Genomic DNA, 18,381 nt, shown 5'->3' with positions numbered 1-18,381 from the left:
AGGGATTTCATCAATGTCCTGGTGTTGACTTTCATAATACATTCAACCCTATTATTAATGTAGTAACAATGCGCATTGTTCTTAGTTTGGCTGTGAATCAAGGGTGGTGTCTTCACCGACTTGATGTCAACAATGTGTTTCTTAATGATCGTCTTGTAGAGGAGGTTTATATGGCGCAACATTTGGATATGCGCAGTGCTGAGTTTCCATATCATATGTGTTGTTTGCATAAGGCGCTTTATGGCCTAAAGCAGGCTTCGCGTGCTTGGTATTTAGAGTTTTGTGTGTTCTTGGTCTCTCTTGACTTTGTCGCATCTCAGGCTGACATCTCCTTATTTATTTATTTTCGAGATGGTACTATTATTTATTTTCTTGTATATGTAATGATCTAATCATTACAGAGAGTGATGTTTCTTCTGTTGATGTCATAGTATGTAAACTTCATGCAAAATTTGTGATTAAGGATCTTAGGGCTCTTTCCATCTTTTGCGGTGTTAAGGTTCGTCCAATCTCAAATGGTCTTCTCTTCTCTCAACAAAAGTATGTCACTAATCTTTTCTCGAAACACAATATGTTTGACTCCGAGCCGATCTCCACTCCTGTTGCTGCTGGTTCTTGTCTTACTTTGCATGATGGGTCTATATTTTTTTATCCGACTAAGTTCTGACAAGTGGTTCGAGGCCTACAACATCTCCGTTGACTCGTCCTAATATTTCCTTTGTGGCCAACAAGCTCTCATTGTTTATGCATGCTTCTTTAGAGACGCACTGGGGTGCTGTGAAGCGTCTACTTCGGTATTTCAATGGTACTAGGGATCTTGCCATTTGTTTTCTTACGGATATAGCTCTTACTTTTTATGGTTTCTCCGATGCGAACTGGGAAGAGATACAAATGATTGGTGTTCTACGGGTGCGTTTGTTATTTTCTGGGTGATAATCCGGTTTCCTATAAATCTACCAAACAGCGCACGGTTGTGCGTTTTTACTGAGGCTGAATATCTCACCATTGCCTCTATGGCATCTGAAATTTAATGGATTAAGTCACTTTTGACAAACTTGTTTGTTCCGGTTACCACATCTGTTTGTGTTTTTTACTGATAATTTATGTGCCACATATCTTTCGGCTAATTCTGTTTTTCACTCTCGGATGAAGCATCTAGCAATTGATTATTACTTTATTCGTAATCTGGTGCATGCCTCCAAACTATGAGTTACTCATATTCTTGTTGAGGATCAGTTAGTTGATGCACTTACCAAGTCGCTTTCTCGGGCCCAGCTTTAGGGGCTCCATTCTCTTTTCCCTTTGCAAAAAGGTTTGGGGCTTGAGATTTCTCCTTATTTCCATTCCCTTGCCCTTTCAAACCACCATTAGCTAAAGAACGTCCCTCACTTGAATCGTCATCAGAGTCGTCCTTCCCAGAGCCACCACTACTGTTATTCCGTTGTTTCCCAGATCCTCTGGCAGCACCATTAGGGGTTTGTTTCTTCACGGGAGCCATGGTAGAGACCCGACCAACCTGTTTGGACTTGTGCATCTCCTCAGCACGGGCCTCTGCTTCCTTCTGAAGCTGGCGAAAGGTCTCATTGAAATCATCATAAGTTATGCGCTTGGGGTCGTATATCTGAGAAAACTCGCGACGGACGGCGGCGAGAAGATCATCGACGTAAAGTAGGTGGAGGATGTGCTGGTAGACAGCGACGAAAACGAGACCAAGGTCGTTATTGAACGCCCACTTTAGCGTATAGGCTGCGTCGCCGGCAGGAACATCGTAGTGGAAGGCATCGTCGGCGGATAGCTCCTCAAGGAGGTAGGAACGGATGAGGGCATCGATGGGGGAGCCCTTAAGCGCCTTGCCGAGCTCCCATAGGATCAACCCACCTCGCGTAAATATCAACAGCTCTTCCAACATCTTCAAATCCGATCTGAACAATCCCCCTCAACTAAGACCAGAGGAAACCTTAATCTGCTGCGGATTTAGAAACCCGACGAGAGATCTAGGGGAAAATGAGACGAATGGGAAAGAGAAGAAGACAGTTTCAACGTTGGGTCGGCCGGGGCGTCTTTGATAACTCCTCACGCGCTATGGTTCCAAATGGATCTAGGTCCGGTCTGAGCACAGACCCAGTGAACCAATGAATCGACACCTCTGAGCATAGGCCGGGGCGTCTTTACAAGTTGGATTAATCATTTTTATGATAATCTAAAAAAAATAACAATAGGATTTGACTCCAGCAAAAAGGGTGCACGGTTTAATTAAGTAGTAAAATTACACCTGTGAGTTAAGCTAAAGCTGAATTAGGAGAAGGCAAAATAGAGTCTGATTTGTGAGCTTAGTTCAACTTTAGTCGTCGTTGAGATGAGTCAGCGCATCATGGTCAAAGCCCTATTTATTCTGACCAAATTGAAGTCTCCCCTCAAACGTCGCTTTGCCCGCAATTTAAGTCCGAAAAGATTCCATTTCCTTCTATATATCGCACGCAAGTAGGATTCCACCGATTCTTCGATCGCACGCCGAGAATTGAAGGGGGTCGTTGATGATGCCAAGCGCCACCAAAATCGCCGCAATTATCTCCCACTACCGCTTTACCCAACGCCTCTCCTCCTCTGCCTCCTCGCTCGCCGCCGAAGTCCCGCCGGCGCTGGGCAACCTCGCCGACACCCGCCGACTCTTCGCCTCCTTCCCCACCTCCGCCCTCCTCTGCTCGTTCGCCACCCTCTCCGCCTTGGCCGCCACCCCGCTCGTCGACCTCGGGACCTGGGCGCTCCGAGCGTCGACGGCGGCGCCGGAGGGACACCTGCTCCGCATCGCCGTCTCCGCGACTGCTCGTGTGACGCTACATCGCATCTTCTACGCCGGCGAGGGCGTCGACGAGGCAGCTTGCACGGTGCGGGAGATGTGGCAAGACGTGGGGCTGCGATCGATCCTGGACTACGGGATGGAGGACGCGGATGATGGCGCCGCCTGCGACCGCAACCTCGCCGAGTTCCTCCGCGCCGTCGAAATGGCATCATCGCTTCCGTTTGCCTCCGTACGTTTTTAGTAAATTCATTTCTAACAAGTAACGCCCCAAAAAAAATATTTGCGAATTATTTTCGACCGCTTATTCGTAAGCACGTGTCTAATGTAGAGGCAGTGTCGTATACTGCTTTTGTACCTGCTTACCATGGAATTTTCTAGTCATTTTTTTTCCTTAAAATTGTTTTTACTTTCTCATCAGGCAAGTGAATGTGTAAAGATCATAGTCATTTGCCCCATCTCATTGCTGGAAAGAATCAGTGATCAGTTGAGATAGGAGCAAAAGGATCCATCATTTCGACTTCCATGGAAGGCTCACTCGTTCCCGATCCTCTGCCATTCCAGCCCTCTCTATCTCACACCTCATGAGCTGGAGCCCCTCACAAAGGTCGAAGAGCATGACCTCCGACTCGCTCTCCGGAGATTATCAACCATTTGCGCAAGGTGTACACAAGCCAATATCCCTCTCCTAATTGACGCAGAGTACTCGTCGGTCCAACTCGCAATCGATTACTTCACATACTCGGCGATGCGAGAATTCAACTGCAATGAGCAACCCATAGTGTACAGCACAATCCAGACGTACTTGAGGGATGCCAAGGAGAGGATGGCAAACGTCGTCGAAGCTGTGGAGGAAGATGGGTTCTCTCTCGGCGTTAAGCTTGTAAGAGGTGCCTATTTGACCAGAGAGACGCAGTTGGCATCCTCCATGGGCGGCCCGTCTCTCGTACATGGGAGCATTCAGGAAACGCACGAGTGCTTCGATAGTTGCGCTTCCTTCATGATGGAAAGAGTCAGCAGGAAAGGTTTGGGGCTTCAGATTTCTCCTTATGTCCATTCCCTTGCCCTTCAAAATACCATTAGCTAAAGAACGCCCCTCACTTGAATCGCCATGAAAGTGGTCCTTCCCAGAGCCACCACTGTTGTTATTCCGTTGTTTTCCAGATCCTCTAGCAGCACCATTAGGGGTTTGTTTCTTCACGGGAGCCATGGTAGAGGCCCGACCAGCCTATTTGGACTTGCGCATCTCCTCAGCACGGGCCTCTGCTTCCTTCTGAAGCTGGTGGAAGGTCTCATTGAAATCATCATAAGTTATGTGCTTGGGGTCGTATATCTAAGAAAACTCGTGACGGACGGCGGCGAGAAGATCATCGACGTAAAGTAGGTGGAGGATGCGCTGGTAGACAGCGACGAAAACGAGACCAAGGTCATTATCGAACACCCACTTCAACGTATAGGCTGCGCCACCAGCAGGACCATCGTAGTGGAAGGCATCGTCGATGGATCGCTCCTCAAGGAGGCAGGAATAGATGAGGGCATCGATGGGGGAGCCCTTAAGCGCCTTGTCGAGCTCCCATAGGATCAACCCACCTCGCGTAAATATCAACAACTCTTCCAATATCTTCAAATCTGATTTGAACAATCCCCCTCAACTAAGACGAGAGGAAAAAAAATGAACAAAATCAAACAAAACCCAAAGAGAAACATGACAATTTAATCGAGAGGGAGACTAAAATGGATTCAGAACCAAAATTTTCGCGGATCAAGTGACACAAAGATCAGACGACGATTGATTTGAAACCTAAATGTCCGCGATAATGATAAGAACAATAAAACCAATGGAAAAAAAAGTGAAAAAAAACTCAACCTAATTGATCAAAGCTAGCAAAGAAAAAAAAGCTGAAGATCGATCTGAATCCTTAATCTGCATGAATTTAACAATCCATCTGCGTGCGGATTTGGAAACTGATGAGAGATCTAGGGGAAAATGAGATGAATGGGAAAGAGAAGAAGACGGTTTCAATGTTGGGTGGCTGGGGCATCATTAATGACGCCTCATGCGCTATGGTTCCGAATGGATCTAGGTCCACTTTGAGTACAGGCCCAGTGAGCCCATAAAAATAAAAAATAATAAATAATAATAATTTTGGAAAAGGAAAAAAATATATAAATGGATTGAATCGACACCTCTAAGCACAAGCCGTCGAGATGGCGTTATCGCTTCCGTTTGCCTCCGTACGTTTTTAGCAAATTCATTTATAACAAGTAACGCCCCCAAAAAAGTATTCGCGAATTATTTTCGGCCGCCTATTCATGAGCACATGTCTAATGTAGTGGCAGTATCATATACTGCTTTTGTACTTGCTTACCGTGGAATTTTCTAATAGTTTCTTTTTTCCTTAAAATTTTTTCAAGCAAGTGTATGTGTAAAGATCATAGCCATTTGCCCCATCTCATTGCTGGAAAGAATCAGTGATCAGTTGAGATATGAGCAAAAGGATCCATCATTTCGACTTCCATGGAAGGCTCACTCGTTCCCGATCCTCTGCCATTCCAGCCCTCTCTATCTCACACCTCGTGAGCCGGAGCCCCTCACAAAGGTCGAAGAGCATGACCTCCGACTCGCTCTCCGGAGATTATCAACCATTTGCGCAAGGTGTACACAAGCCAATATCCCTCTCCTAATTGACGCAGAGTACTCGTCGGTCCAACCCGCAATCGATTACTTCACATATTCGGCGATGCGAGAATTCAACTGCAACGAGCAACCCATAGTGTACAGCACAATCCAGACGTACTTGAGGATGCCAAGGAGAGGATGGCGAACGTCGTCGAAGTTGTGGAGGAAGAGGGGTTCTCTCTGGGCGTAAACCTTGTAAGAGGTGCCTATTTGACCAGAGAGACCTAGTTAGCATCCTCCGTGGGCGCTCCGTCTCCCGTACACAGGAGCATTCAGGAAACTCACGAGTGCTTCGATAGTTGCGCTTCCTTCATGATGGAAAGAGTCGGCAGGAAATCTGGTGCAGTTGTTCTTGCCACCCACAACGTTCGATCTGGTGAATATACTAGTCGATGAGTATCTTCTTGACTGTTGAATTTGTAGTGATTTAGCTCTACGTGCGTAGGACAAGTAGCTGCGATGCAGGCGGAGGAGCTGAGAATTGGAAAAGATGATCAAAAGCTGTAATTCGCACAGCTAGTGGGGATGGCGGATGGGCTTTCATTGGGACTCAAGAATGTCGGTTTCCAAGTGAGCAAGTACTTGCCCTTTGGGCCAGTGGAGCAAGTCATACTTTATCTCCTTAGGAGAGCAGACGAGAATAGAGGATTCCTTTCCATTTCCTCGGTAGATAGGCAACTCATAAGGTTTGTGATGTTTGTTAGTCTCTTAAACAGGGTTTACATGTGTCATATCATATTGCTAATTTATTTTGCAAGAAGGAGTTGTTGAGAAGGGTTGACGCAACAATTACTAGAACTTGAAATTCATACTTCACTAGGAAAGAAAGAGAGGGATATTTCCCCGTAACTATGAATGAGTATTTTATTTTATATATGTAAGGAATTGGTGCTCTCTTAGACAAAATTAACTCGTAGATTTGTACATATTTTAGTGCTAAAGAGGAGCAGATCTATTAAAGCAATTTAAAATTGTATGATCATTTCTCATCTAAATCAAAGTTTGTTAGCATTTTGTCATTTGGAAATTCGTTCAAAACAGAGTGGGATTGCATCCACACCAATTTTGAAATCTCTAAAACTATGTGATACGATATGTTGTGTATCTTGTGAGTGGTGAGTGAATTTAGGAAAATTTGAAATCCATGATTAAAATGAGGTAATAGTCAAAGTCAATATAAAGTGACGGTCAAAATAAGAGTGTACACATATCTGGATGAATCACCTCTCAGGAGTGAGGCTTCCAATATAAATTCAGATGGATTTAAACTCGACCAAGGCCATCGGACGCAACTTCTTATATCTTATGGGCATAACTCCTAACATGAACTCTGATGGCTCAAGAGTCGGTCGGACATATAAAACTCAACACCCCACTCAGAACTCTTCATACGAGCAGAACTCTTGGCATTAACACGGGTAGACTAAGAGTCGATCTTCGATCGGATATACGGGACTTAGCTCCTCATGCCTCAGTATTTCTTATAAACAGGGCTCTCAGCATATATCCACCCGACCCCAGAGCCGATTGGACTTAAGAGACTAAGCACTCCATTCCGTAGTGCCAAGATTCACAAAATTGACCCGGTCGATCCTAGCGTCGATTGGGCATACGGGACTCAACTCCCCACTTTTACAATACAACTTTCAGTATATAGATGGTCAGCACACGAGTTGATCATACATACGGAACCCAACTCCACGCTTCTACAATACAACTCTTAGTATATGATCGATCGGCCTTAATGTATCGAGCGGATCTAAAGGGCTAAGCTCCCTACTTCTCATATATCAGTCTCCCATCATACAGTCAATTGGCTACAAGGCCGGTCAAACTGCCTTCAAGAGATAACATTATTAGAAAATCACAATAATCTATCAGAGAATAACAACTACTTGTTAGGGAATATTCCGCTATCATAACTGTTGGTTCGGTTAGCACTAACGATTTAACCCAGGTTTTGATGAATGACAAATAGGTTAAGTTAGTTTTGTTGTTGTCTGACACTTTGATCGAGTGTGCAGGAGAAGTCCAGCTAGGTCGACGGGCTGACCGGATAGCTGGCGAGAAGTCCAAGCGGGTCGACGGGCTGACCGGACGCTTGGCGAGAAGTCCAGCTAGGTCGACGGGCTGACCAGATAGCTGGCGAGAAGTCCAAGCGGGTCGACGGGCTGACCGGACGCTTGGCGAGAAGTCCAGACGGGTCGACGGGCTGACCGGACGTCTGGCAGGTAAGTGAGGTAAGTCACTGGAGGGGAGTGACTGCGAGGACGCGTTCCCGGGAAGGGAACATTAGGCGTCGATCCGACTTAGATCCATTTCGGATGTCTAAGTCGAGATCGTGACTAGATTCCGGTCTCGGAAAGACGGAATCTAAGTCATACTCTTTGCTATTACTTTGTTGAACGTTAATTGTGCTAACAATCTGTTTTACAGGATATATATTTGCCTCCGGACTAACGTTTGTCGTGCAGGACGGATTTTGCAGGAAAACAGGGTCCGGGCGCCCGGAAGGAATCCAGGCACCCGGAGGTCCGGGCGCCCGGAAGGGATCCGGGCGCCCGGGAGGCAAACTTTATCCTGATTGCGCAACGCCACGTGGAGCATCTCGGTTTGAGCAGCTACGTCACATTCCAGGTGCCCGGAAGGGATCCAGGCGCCCGGAAGGGATCGAGGCGCCCGTAATAGCATATAAAAGAAGCCCCAGACAGGAGCTTCAGAATCAATTTCATCTGAGAACTCTTCTACTGCTGGTCTTGCTGCTCGACGTTCAGTGCGACGCCAACAACGCTCCGACAAAGTGCTCCTTCCGTTTTTATTTAATTTCCTTGTCGGTATTGCTTTATTTTCACTAGCATTTCTTGTACTTATTCTGTAATCATATTTCGGCTTGTTAGTGATTGCCCAACGAAAGTGGTCAAGGACCACGGGCCTTCGAGTAGGAGTCGTCACAGGCTCCGAACGAAGTAAAAAACATCTGTGTCTATTTTACTTTTCCGCTGCGTTTATACTCTAAGTTTTCGAATCAATATTCACCCCCCCTCTATCGAATCTAACGGTCCTACAAGTGGTATCAGAGCAGGTACCGCTCTGATTTGGTGCAACCACCAATCAGACTGGGGGTGAAATTCTTTCTTTTTTCGGTTTTCAGTTTTACACTCAAAACTCCAAACTGGTTTATAATTTTCTATTATGTTTTTTGGCTAAATTGGTGCAACACCAATCTAGATTTTTCTTTCTATTTCTCTCTTCCCGCACTACTAATCCAAGACCAAGTCTTGGGATATTTTTCGGTTATTTACCTGTGCACAGAATGTCCCAACAAGAAGGATTCAGCACAGTGCGACCTCCGCTCTTCAATGGGGACGACTTTCCGTACTGGAAGAAGCGCATGGAGGTCTACCTCAAAACAGACTTCGACCAGTGGATGAGCATTACGAGACCCTACAAAATTCCAGTGGACAACTCCGGGAATCTAGTGGATCTCAAGGCGGACAGCGGATCGAAGAAAAAGCATCAACGAAAATAAAGCGATCAACACTCTATAGTGCGGATTGACAAGAGAAGAACTGAACAGTGGTCCACACAAAAACGCTAAAGAGCTATGGGACAAGTTGATCGAGCGCACGAGCGACGCTAAGGTAACAAAGCGAGACCGCTTTTAAATAAAATTTTAATATAAAAATGCGGGAAGGAGAAACAGTGAATCAACTCCACACGAGGATCAAGGACATCCTCAGCGGGCTTCATGCGATAGGCCACCGGATGGAGAGCAGAGACTTAATAAGGTACGCATTAAACGCCTTTCCACGTAATAGTTTGTGGGCATCAATAGTGGATGCCTACAAAATTTCTAAGAATCATTCTAAGTTAAAATTAGACGAGCTTTTCTGTGAATTAAAACTACACGAATAAACTAATGCTGGAGCCGAGAAAGGTATAGCTCTATTTGCAGGTTCCTCCAAAGAAAAGAAAAGCAAGCCTGAATTTGAAGAAGAATCTGACCAAGACTCCGAAGACGAAGAACACCTGGTGAACTTGGTAAGAAAAATGTTCACCAGGAGAAAGAGGACCTTCAGTAAAAAGGACGTTCAAAAGATCAGCTCTCCCACAGAACAAAGGAACGTTACTTGCTTCGGCTGCAATAAAAAGGGACACTACAAGAACGAATGCCCAAAACTGAAGCTCGACAAACCGAAGCCAACCAAAAAGAAGGCACTCAAAGCAACGTGGGACGACTCCTCGGACGAATCGGAGGAAGAAGAGCAGAAACATCAGAGCCACCTCGCACTGATGGCCCGCGAAGCCGAAACAGAAAATGAGTCGGAAGATGAAGACATGTCTGAACCCGAAACAAGCCACGAGTCCGTACTCGTTTCCGAAGGCTCGAATGAGGTATATTTTAATTTAAACAAAAAGTTTTTTAGAATCATCTCTTGTTTAAATAGTAAATTAACTAAAGTAGAAAATGAAAACAAATCACTTCTTGAGGAAAATCAAAACCTCAAGGAACAAATCAAAAATTAAAATCTAACTCAAGATCTAACACTTGAGGAGGAGAATCTATCATTAAAAAATGATGTTAAAAATTTAAAAGAAATGCTAGAAAAATTTACAACAAGATCAAAAAATTTAGACTTAATCCTAAATAATCAAAAAACATGTTATAATAAAACCAGACTAGGATATAAGTCGAATTCAAATAAAACCTTCAAATCATTAATAACCCAATACAAATCAACCAATCTAGCTTGGGTTCCGAAAGCGTGTCTGACCACGCAAGTAGGACTTAATCAATATTATATACCTAAAGAAAAAATACATTATATAAAATCGAATAAACCAAACTAAAATCCAAAATACAAACCTAAATCAAATTCAAAATCTAAACAGTTTAAAAATCAACAAAATTATCACCAAGTTAACCATAACTATAAAAAGAATCGACACAAGCCTAAAATCAAAATTTATTAAAGGCCAATAATTCAGGGGGAGACTCCAGAATAGCTGGCACCTCCAAAACTAACTTACCCGACAGGGTAACCCAAAATTTACCAACCCGGCAGGGTAATTAAGATTAGTTAAAAAGAGACCAAGTTTAACTTGAATCATGGTACTGGTGAAATTTTTGGATGATAGTATGTTAGGGAAGCTTGGGCATCGCATGTCTAGAAAGATATGGCTTCGATCTGGTGCATTTGGCCAAGTGGAACTGACCGAAGCTACCCTTAAATGAATCATAACCAGTTAGACCAAGATTTAGTACTAAGTTCCGTGGATAGGACTATTTGGAAAACCTCGAAAGGTTGATTACTTCTAATGATGTCCATGTGACTCACCAAGCTTAGAAGTTTATCCGAAGAATGCCTATTTGTGGAAACCAAAACTAAATCTGAATCTAACACACGTTAAACCAAAACTCCATAATTAAAAATCCAATTTCATCTCACGAAATCATAGGATTCCCTGATTGAAAATATAGATCGGGTGAGATGAATAAGGCTTAAAAAATTTTAATTTTAAACTTAAAATTAATTTCAAAATTTTAATTTTAAACTTAAAAAATAATCTCAAAATTTTAATCTTAAATTTAAAAAATTAATTTCAAAATTTTATTTTAAAACTTAAAATTTTTATTAATTTCAAAATTCTAATTTTAAACTTAAAAATTATTTTCAAAATTTTAAACTTAAAAAATTATTTTCAAAATTTAATTTTAAACTTAAAAAATTATTTTCAAAATTTTATTTTTAAACCGAAAAAAAAAAAATCAAAATTTTAATTTTAAACTTAATTTCAAAATTTTATTTTTAAACTTAAAAAATTATTTTCAAAATTTTTTTTTTAAACTTAAAAAATTATTTTCAAATTTTAATTTTAAACTTAAAAAATTATTTTCAAAATTTTATTTTTTTACCTAAAAAAAAAAAATTTAATTTCAAAATTCTAATTTTAAACTTAAAAAATTTTCAAAATTTTATTTTTAAACCAAAAAAAAAAAAAAATTTCAAAATTTTAATTTTAAACTTAATTTCAAAATTTTAATTTTAAACTTAAAAAATTATTTTCAAAATTTTATTTTTAAACTTAAAAAATTATTTTCAAAATTTTATTTTTAAACTTAAAAAATTATTTTCAAAATTTAATTTTAAACTTAAAAAATCATTTTCAAAATTTTATTTTTTAAACTTAAAAAATTATTTTCAAAATTCTAATTTTAAACTTAAAAAATTAATTTCAAAATTTTAAATTTTAAACTTAAAAAATTAATTTCAAAATTCTAAACTTAAAAAATTATTTTCAAAATTTTAAACTTAAAACTTAACTTCAAATCTAATTTCAAAAAAAAAAAAAAAAAGTCAAAAACCAGGGGCGGGCGCCTCTGGTATTCCCCTCCGGGGCGCCCGGAAGGGGATCCGGGCGCCCCGCCCTAGCAACCCCGGGCGCCCGGAGTCCCCTATAAATAAGGGGCAGCAGGCGCCCCCGACCTTTGCCCCACCAATTCTCACTTTTGCCAAGGTTCACTCTGAACCTCAGTGCGAAAGTACTCTAAATCAAAATTTTCTTGCGGTGAAAACGCTGTTGCGATTCAACCGAGGTCGTCAAATCTATATTTTTCGATGGCTCCTCGGTAAAAATTCTTCCCCTCTCTAAAAATTTTATTAGAATTTGTCTTCTCAATTTTTTCTTAGAATATTCTTTTATTTATATACAGTAGGAAACGAACAAATACTGGTGCTGGACCCTCCAATGCTAGTACAGACCCTAGGTTTCCTACAGACGAACTTAGGATTAAGTTTGAGTCAACCATTTATAAGGCCATTAGGACTACCTGCATAGATGGATCGTTCTTTCTAAGGTCATGTCCCTCCGCTTTAGAGGTTATAGGCCACTATAACTTAAGGAACCTTGTCGAATGTACCAGTCCAATAAACATAAGTCTGTGTGCCGAATTTTGCAATAACCTAGTGAAAGTAGACGATCTCACCTATACCACTAGGGCAGCAGGCACTGATATCACATTTTCCCCTACGACTATCCGAGAGTTTTTAGAGTTGCGTCCATCTACTTGTTCCTTTTTGTGCTATCCTCCGAGGGATCTACCATTCGGAGATCCCTACTCACATATTACTCTCGATACGATTTTTCGGGAGAGAGAGATCCCAGTGACACGTTTAGGTCAATAGAACTTGAGTCCGACTACGCTCTTTATAGGGTTGTAGTCCTTTGCATTTTACCACTGACTACTCGGGACATCGCTGTGATGCGCCCATTCCATTCGTTCTTACTCTATGCCCTGATTCATAGGTTAGACATTGACATCAGCCTACATATCTTCTCCACCATTATCTACTCAGCTGGATTCGTGACTGATAGACGAGTCCATATGCCATTTGGTCACATTCTGACAGCCTATATGTCCTCGTTGCACATTGATGTCACTAGAGGAGACATTGCCCATATGACCGAGTTCGATGTTATAGCAGCTCGGACTTCTCCCTAGCCGGTATCCAGATAGATAGAGATGACGGGACTATGTCTTGGCGGAGGGGGGCACAGCACCAGCCCGATCCAGACGCACAGATGGACGAGTTCATGCTCGCACTATTTCCAGAGGAAGCCGCACCGGCTCCACCACCGCCCCGAGCTCGAGCACCACGACACGCTTCCCGCACTCTAGCTGACCGTATGACCGGACTAGAGAGAGCTATGGCGAGTCTCCAGCAGGAGAACTCTGATTTTCATCGGGACATTCGGCGAGAGATAGCCGAGTTACGAGCCACCGGGGATACCCGACACACTGAGCTGATGGCGCTTCTCCGATCCTTGGGATCTGGACCACCCCCTTCATCATCTCAGTAGATCTAGTTATGACTCACTTCTGTAGCTACACTACTTGTAAAATATTTTGAATCTATCTAGTGATATTTCAGACTTACATCAATTATGTTCTATCTTAATAGACTAGGATTCTTTTTAAACTATTTTTAAAATAATATTTTTTAACTAATAAGTTAAACTTGTTTGTTTTCAAAACTTTCCATTTTTAGATTTTCAAAAACAGTTTTGGCCTTAGACTAGTTTTGAATACTTAGAAAGCATGTACCCATAGGACTAGTTTTTGAGCATCTCACCAACACCTTAGGTTTACCTTGCTTGTGTTTGACAAACATAGAAAGGGGTGAGATGCATAGGCCAACTGTCTGGACTTAAGATGCTTATTTCAGTGCATCAGCATAAGTCTGGACGTTAAATACAACTCAGATATTAATCAGATTAAAGTTCTTCAGTCAAGTCAAACACTGACTGGTTATAATCAACTTAATCTGACTAACCAAGTGAAAGCTACTATCTTCTGATAGTTAGTTAGTACCTAATTGGTTAGACAGCTGGTTATATTTAAGTATCAAGTTCAGGGGGGAGAAATTAACTTTATTTAAAAAAAAAAATATTTTTAAACTAACTTATTTTTAAAAACACCAGTTTTCAAAAAGTTAAAATTAACTAAGTTTAATCTCACCTAATTTTTTAAACCTGATTTTAAAAGTTGAATATAGCAAATTTAAACTTATTCAGTTTTTGTAACATATGCTTGAAAATTCAACTTTCCAAACTTAGCTTTTATCAAATTATCCTTAAAAATTTATTTTGGCAAAAATTTTACTTCTTGAAAAATTATTCTTACTTGTTTAAATTTTTGCTTTGTTTTTTAAAAAATCGAAGTTGAAAATTTACCTTATTGAAAAGTAAATGTTACTTAAACATGAAAAGTAAATTTGAAAAACCTTATTTGAATATTTTTACACACTTGAAAAGTTAAACTTGATTAACTTTAAATTTATACTTTTCAAAATTCAACTTGTCTCCCCCAAGTCAACTTGACTATTTTTTAACTTGGTGTTAAAAATTGAACCAAACTTAGATATGTTTCAAAATCTGATTACTTTTTATAGTAACTCTACACTATGATTGTTTACCCTTGCTTATTTTTGATGAATGCCAAAGGGGGAGGGTTAGGTGGTTAAGTTAGCTAAACCAATTTGAAAATACAAACTAACCTTAAAACCACATAAATGCATGTTATTTCTTGCATATGTTTTCACTAATTTAACCAGGTTGTCATTCCATCAAAAAGGGGGAGATTGTTGGTGCGGTTAGCACTAACGATTTAACCCAGGTTTTGATGAATGATAAATAGGTTAAGTTAGTTTTGTTGTTGTCTGACACTTTGATCGAGTGTGCAGGAGAAGTCCAGCTAGGTCGACGGGCTGACCGGATAGCTGACGAGAAGTCCAAGCGGGTCGACGGGCTGACCGGACGCTTGGCGAGAAGTCCAGCTAGGTCGACGGGCTGACCGGATAGCTGGCGAGAAGTCCAAGCGGGTCGACGGGCTGACCGGACGCTTGGCGAGAAGTCCAGACGGGTCGACGGGCTGACCGGATGTCTGGCAGGTAAGTGAGGTAAGTCACTGGAGGGGAGTGACTGCGAGGACGCGTTCCCGGGAAGGGAACATTAGGCGTCGATCCGGCTTAGATCCATTTCGGATGTCTAAGTCGAGATCGTGACTAGATTCCGGTCTTAGAAAGACGGAATCTAAGTCATACTCTTTGCTATTACTTTGTTGAACGTTAATTGTGCTAACAATCTGTTTTACAGGATATATATTTGCCTCCGGACTAACATTTGTCGTGCAGGACGGATTCTGCGGGAAAACAGGGTCCGGGCGCCCGGGAGGCAAACTTTATCCTGATTGCGCATCGCCACGTGGAGCATCTCGGTTTGAGCAGCTACGTCACATTCCAGGCGCCCGGAAGGGATCCAGGCGCCCGGAACAACATATAAAAGAAGCCCCAGACAGGAGCTTCAGAATCAATTTCATCTGAGAACTCTTCTACTGCTGGTCTTGCTGCTCGACGTTCAGTGCGACGCCAACAACGCTCCAACAAAGTGCTCCTTCCGTTTTTATTTAATTTCCTTGTCGGTATTGCTTTATTTTCACTAGCATTTCCTGTACTTATTCTGTAATCATATTTCGACTTGTTAGTGATTGCCCAACGAAAGTGGTCAAGGACCACGGGCCTTCGAGTAGGAGTCGTCACAGGCTCCGAACGAAGTAAAAAACATCTGTGTCTATTTTACTTTTCCGCTGCGTTTATACTCTAAGTTTTCGAATCGATATTCACCCCTCCTCTATCGAATCTAACAGTCCTACAATAACGTATACATGTGAGGGAACCTTTCTTTGAGGGTGTATGTATAGCTTATATTGTTTGGCTTTACTTGGCATATTCTGACATCAAGCATGCTCAGCCGTCTTATTAATACAAAGGTTATAAAAGACAGTTCATATACCTATAACGGAACCTTCCACGAGGGGTATCATACATATTCCATTACTCGACATATTCTGATACCAGATGATACGGTGCATAAAGGTGGGGTCCAATAAGGCCAGAAGTCAAAAGTCAAAGGGGGCGTGACAGTCAATAGTCAGGAGAAGGAGAGAGTTAGACCACTTCACGTCATTAGCCACATAATTCCTGGTCGGGCACAGATAGGGCAGGTCTCTATATATGAGACGTAAGACGCGGCCTGGACTAGTTCCTGACCTGCTCCCAATTGATTGGACTTCCCCAGCTTGTGCTATGTAGACGAGCCTAGTATTTTCACTAAGACAACTCTCGGTCAACTCTTCAGCGATTAGGACGTGAAAGATGGGTCCCTCGTCGCAATCTCAGATAAAACTCAGTCGATTCACCACAACTCATCCTTCTTATCAAGGCTTAAGCCTGATGGTACATCTGAGCAGTCATCTCGAGCTGCCTGTGTTAAATCCGAGCGAGACAGAAAGTGCTAAGTAACAACAATGTCAAGGAATCGTAACCTCCTGTCAGAAAATAACTGTTATACATCAAGGAATATTCCAGTGGTCTACTAGCACCTGCGAATGGAACCTTCCTTTCACCAATAAGAGGCCACCGTACGTCCTCTCTCATTTGATAGGCCTTGACACCCGACATTCTCTAACAACAGACATGCTCTGAAGGTATGCAGCGTCATAAAAAAGGGAGGTCCTCTTCTGTAGTCAGGTACGCACACATACACACTCATCTTCTACGGTTCTTTTTTCTACCGTACACTATTTTTTCGAGGAAGAAGGATCTGACTTGAGCATCAGAGAGCCAGCGCTGGGGACTTTTTCCCTGATTTCTGGTCTCTAACGCTCCGGGTGCTTGTCTAAGTGTGTGCAGAGTTCAGGTACTACCAGTCCTCATACTATAAACCTTGAAGTTCCACGTGGGGGTCAGCCTTCGAGACGTGTGTACGTAGGGTGCAGCAAAGTCGTCTCTCCATCAACACTAACGTCATCTCCATCGGCCTCCATCTGACTCAGATTCCAGACGGGATCAATTTGGAGTTGTCTGTGGGAATCTCCTTCACCTATTTTGGAATGTGACAATGGAGGACACAAACAGCCCGAGGGTTTCCCCCGAGATTTCTAATGCGACCCCTATCCAGATTATTACAATAAGAAAGAGCAGCACTAGGCCTCCACGGCCGAGAGTTCCCCGCCCAGAGATTCGAAGAAGGGGAAGGTCATAGTTGTCAGGGAGGAGCCGAGGGAGTTGACCGAGGAATTACAAGTGCCCTTATCTTTGAAGGTGCTCAAGGAAAAACTGCTAAAGGGGTATAAGCCCCCAGTCATCAGAGAATATGACGGTAGCAAGGATCCAGAAGATCACCTTCACAAATTTTGGAACGTTGCACTGTTACATCAGTACAGCGATGCCATCAAGCGTCAGGTGTTTTTAAACACTCTGTCTGGCTCGGCACAAAAGTGGTTCGACGGATTGCCTATCAAATCCATTACCTACTTTCAGGATTTCAAGAACGTTTTCCTATGCTATTTCGCCAGTAGCAGGAAATACCAGAAGACTAACTATTGCCTATTCGCCCTCAGGCAGGGGCCTGCAGAGACCCTAAGGGCTTACTAAAACGCTTTAACCAGGTAGCCCAGGACGCCCCATCAATTATGTCAGAGATCTTGATGAGTGCCTTTTCCACGGTCTAGTGGAAGGAGAGTTCTTTCGAGCCCTCATTCAAGAGCTTGTGAAGAATTTTGATGAGATGCTTGGGAAGGCAGTAAACTACATTAATGTAGAAGAAGCTCAGGCAATCCGGAGGAAAGCAGACAAAGCACCTGCTCCTGCCAACAAGTCGAAGAGAAGACCGCCCCAACCTCCTACTCGACCCATTTCCTGCTCTAAGGATACCCGACCATGATTTCCTCTCGGTCAGGAATCTAGGGTGGCGCAATGAGTCGAAGCTGTCCAAGCCCCTAGACCCGGTCAGTGGGGGCCCGGTTATTATACCTATCATAGGTCTCACACTCATTCCATAGGAGATTGCGTCCAGTTCACTCAAGATTCTCGGTAGGCAGCCGAAATGGACCTGCCTCCGCCTGAGATCGCACCCAAGCAATTTAAATTGTATGATCATTTCTCATCTAAATCAAAGTTGGTCGGCATTTTGTCATTTGAAAATTCGTTCAAAACAGAGTGGGACTCCATACACATCTATTTTGAAATCTCTAAAACTATGTAAACAGAATGAACCCTTTTGATTTGCTTTTTGTTAATAAAATACTTCAAGAAGTGAAAATCACTGTTCTAAGTTGCAAAGATGTTGAAATTAGAGGAGAGGAGGATCACGCTGTAAACAATCCAATCTGATAGACATCCCCTTTAGACAACTGATAGAGAACTAAGGGTTTTAGTAATATGAAATTTTCATCATAGTAAAAGCTTAAAGATGGTGCACAAGCAGGGGAGAAAAACCACATCGTCTCTAATGTACAAGAAGCCCTTTCGTGTCCTAAACTTCGGGCTCCACTGGAGAGAGG

The 18,381-nt window shown here is 42.4% G+C and overlaps 1 pseudogene; it reads left to right on the top strand.

Moving 5' to 3' along the window:
• The first annotated feature begins 2,232 nt into the window (after positions 1 to 2,232).
• On the top strand, positions 2,233 to 17,762 carry LOC122027336 (annotated as a pseudogene).
• Positions 17,763 to 18,381: the final 619 nt, after the last annotated feature.

This window comes from Zingiber officinale, chromosome 1B (assembly GCF_018446385.1).
Source record: "Zingiber officinale cultivar Zhangliang chromosome 1B, Zo_v1.1, whole genome shotgun sequence".
Classification (NCBI taxonomy): Eukaryota; Viridiplantae; Streptophyta; class Magnoliopsida; order Zingiberales; family Zingiberaceae; genus Zingiber; species Zingiber officinale.
Note: the sequence above shows the minus strand (reverse complement) of the source record. Positions and strands in the feature narration are given on the sequence as shown.